At 70.4% G+C, this 3,455-nt stretch overlaps 1 protein-coding gene across 1 annotated transcript in view; it reads right to left on the reverse strand.

Moving 5' to 3' along the window:
• The window catches only part of SEMA6B (semaphorin 6B), a 20,991-nt gene extending 19,211 nt beyond the window's left edge, over positions 1 to 1,780 (reverse strand). Inside the window, exon 1 of the mRNA XM_037386822.1 lies at positions 1,628 to 1,780. The gene's annotated coding sequence lies outside the window, so the exon portion shown is untranslated. The remainder of the gene's footprint in view (positions 1 to 1,627) is intronic.
• Positions 1,781 to 3,455: the final 1,675 nt, after the last annotated feature.

The following is a 3,455-nucleotide window of genomic DNA, read 5'->3' on the forward strand; positions in this document are numbered from 1 at the left end:
CCTCCCACCCCACGGGGGGGTCCAGGTGGGGCAGGCGGAGGCTGGGGGGGGGGGCAGCACTCTAACTGCTCTGGGTTATGTGGGAGCAATGGAGGTCAGGCTGGGGGGGGGCGGGGGGGCCCAGGGCATGTTGTGGTGAGGGCAACAGGGGGGTTGGGCTCAGCACCCCCCACCTTATGTTATTTCAGAGTTACCCCCCCCCCCCAGCCCCAAATCTGCAGATGGCACGACATTGCTGAGCCCCAAAAGGGGGGAAACAGGCCCCCCCCAGCCCCACAGCCGCTGTCTGCATGGGGCTGCCCAGCCCTGCCCTGATGCTGGGGGCTGCCAGCCCCCCCCTCCATCCACCAGGGGTGCCCCACTTCTGCCAGATGCCCCCCCAGCCCCCATCCCTTGCTCTCACCAAGTTACAGCTCCAGCAAGACGGAGCCAGGGACCCCCCAGTTTGTGGGGGGTCTGTTTCCCCCAGTCCTGCAGGGTTGGTTTTTTTTTTGGGGGGGGGCTACAACAAACACCCCCCAGCTGAGCCCTCACTGCTCCCCACTGCCCTTTCTGGAGCTGCATTAGACGTCCCCCCCCATTTCAGCCCCTCCAACCCCCGCAGCCCAGCAGAGTCTGCATGGGGTGGGGGGCACACACCAGCCCCCCCTTTTTCTGCCTCCCTAAAACAACAAGCCCTGGCTGCTTCCCAAAGAAGTGGCAGAGACAAAACGGAGCCCGATGAAGCAGGGACCCTCCCCCATGTCCATTCTCCTAGCCCGAGGGGTGCCCCCCCCGCCCCCGGTGCCTCAGCACCTCGAGCCCATTACCGTGTCCCGGGGCTGGCGGGGTGTCGGGGTGCCGGCCCGGGGTGCTGATGGGTGGGATGGGGGTGTGGGAGGGGATGGGGGGTGGGACTGGGTGCTGGGGGGGGCTGGGTGCGGGACTGAGGGGATGGGGGGGGCTCAAGGGTGCGGGATCAAGGTGCTGGGGGGAGACGGTGGTACAGGATCAGGATGCTGGGGAGGATCAGGGTGCTGCGGGGGGGCACAGGGGTGCAGGGGATTGGAGACCAAGGTGCTGGGGGGGGCATGGGGGTGCGGGGAGGCTCTCCGGGGTGCTGGGGTGGGCTAGGGGGGCAGGATCAGGGTGCCGGCAGGCTAGCCGGGGTGCCGGGGGGGGCGAGGGGTCCCCGGGGTGAGGACTGGGGGGGCCGGGGGGGGGGGCCAGGAGTGCTGGGGTGGGGATGGGGATGCAGGATGGAGGTGCTGGGGAAGCGGCGCGGTGCAGGGGGGCCGCAGGGTGCAGGGAAGGGGATCAGAGGGGTGCAGGCTGGGGGGGCCGGGGGTGCGGGGGGGCCGGGGGGGCACCTCCAGCCCGTGACCCTTCAAGGTTCCGCCCGCTCCGCCCGGAGAGCCGCTAACAAAAGCGCCGCTTCCCAATGCAGCAGCCGCCGGCGGCGGGAGGGGGGAGGGCGGGGGGGGGGGGGCACCCCTTTCCTCCCATCCCCCCCCAGCACTGCAACCCCCCCCCCGGGAGGGGCAGCCGATGGGGAGCGGGGGGGATAAACCGGGGGGGGGGCCACGACACACGTATACCGGCCCGCAGCGCTGGGGGGGCGGGAGGGGGGGCCCGGCCGCGCTCTTACCTCGCTGTCCCGGGGTGGGGGGGTCCTGGGGGGCGCCCGGGGCACCGCGCACCTGCGCCTGCCGGCAGCGCGGCTCGGCCCGGCCCCGCTCCGCTCCGCCGCGGCGGGAGGCACCGGAGCACCGGAGCCCGGGCGGGGCGGGCCGCGGGCGGCGCGGGGGGGGCGCGGGGGGGCCGCGGCCGGGGCCGGAGCCGGGGCCGGGCCCGCGCCCGCCCGGTGGCTGCGGCTGCACCGGGGCCGCTCCGGCAACCGCGGCGCTGGAGGAGCCGCTGCCGCCGCCGCCGCCGCCGCCGCTCCCGGAGCGGCTGCGCCCCCCGCCCTGCCCCCGCCCCGGGGGGGCGGCCCGGCCCGGCCTCGGGCCCCCCGCCCCCGGGAGGAGGGGAGAGACGGGGGGAGCCGTTCCCGCCTGCCCCGGCCCCCCCCGGCGGGAGGGCATCCCTCCCTCTGCCTCCGGCTGCACGGAGGGGGGCTGGGACGGACCCCCCCACCCCCCGCCTCAGTTTCCCCCCTTTCCCAGCACAAAGGGGCACTAGGTCGGACTTCCCCACACCCCGTGCCTCAGTTTCCCCTCTTTCCCAGCACGGAGGGGGGCTGGGACTGTCCCCCCACCTATCCTCAGCCTTGCACACCCCCGGCAAGGTGGCTCTCCCCCCTCCCCTCTCTGGCACTGCAGAAGTGGCACCGCCAGCCCCTGCCTCAGTTTCCCCTTGCCCAAGGGGGTCGCCCCCAGCACTGCCAGCTGCTGTGACACACGCAGCCCCTGCCTCAGTTTCCCCCTGCACTCTGAGCTGCCCTGCACCCCACAACTGCAGCGAGGGGAGACCAAACCTGCCCCCAACCCCCAGGGTGCAGCTGATGCCAGGGTGGGTGCCTGGGTGGGGGGCACAGCAGGGGCTGGGGGCTGGCACCCAGGCTGGGGACCCAGTGTGGCGGGAGATGCTGCTTGGATTTCACTGCTTTAGCGCTTTGCCACCGCCCCCCCCCCCCCCCCCCCCCCCCCCGCCATCTGCTTCCCCAGCCTGTTTTAGCTGAACTTTCCCCAAAAAAACCCAAATCAGGGCAGTCAGAAATAAACCATCTCCCCCCCGCCCCCGAAGCTCAGCACGGGAATTCTCGGCTGAGCCCCCCAAGGTGCCGGGGTGTGCCATGGGTGATGCCACCGGGTGTGGCACCGGGGTCATGGCCCCGTGGCCCGCTGGGCCTCCTGTGCCACCTCCCTGAGTGTCATGGGTGCACTGAGCTGTGGCCAGTGTTCAGCCTGCCCTGGCAAGCAGGAGGTTCCTAACGCTGCTGTTGATTCACCTCTTCCTGCCTCTCCCATCCCTGCCGGTCCCCAGGGCTACGCCCGGGGGGGGGGGCACTGGGCTGCCCGTGCTGGGGGGGGTCCCCAGGGGAAGGAAACCACAGCCGTGACTCAGCGCCTGAGTCACTGTCCCCAAGGGGACACTGAGGGGACACAGCTGAGCCCCTTGACCTGTTCACACACCCTCAGCTCGCCACACTGGCCAAATTTGCGCTAATTAAGGCTAATCAACACTCCTCTGAATTAATTCCTCCCCAATTATCATGCGTCCTGCAAGCATTGCCGAGATGCTTTTTGCTGAACATCAATATCCCACAGCACCCCGACATCCCGTGGCACCTCGACATCCCATGGCATCCTAATTATCCCACAGCACCCTGGCATCCCACAGCACCCCGACATCCCACAGCACCCTGGCACCCCATGGAACCCTAATATCCCATGGCACCCTAATATCCTAATATCCCACGGTACCCTGACATCCCAAAGCATCCTGGCACCCTCACATCCCATGGCACCCTGACG

The sequence above is a fragment of the Falco rusticolus genome, chromosome 4 (assembly GCF_015220075.1).
Source record: "Falco rusticolus isolate bFalRus1 chromosome 4, bFalRus1.pri, whole genome shotgun sequence".
Classification (NCBI taxonomy): Eukaryota; Metazoa; Chordata; class Aves; order Falconiformes; family Falconidae; genus Falco; species Falco rusticolus.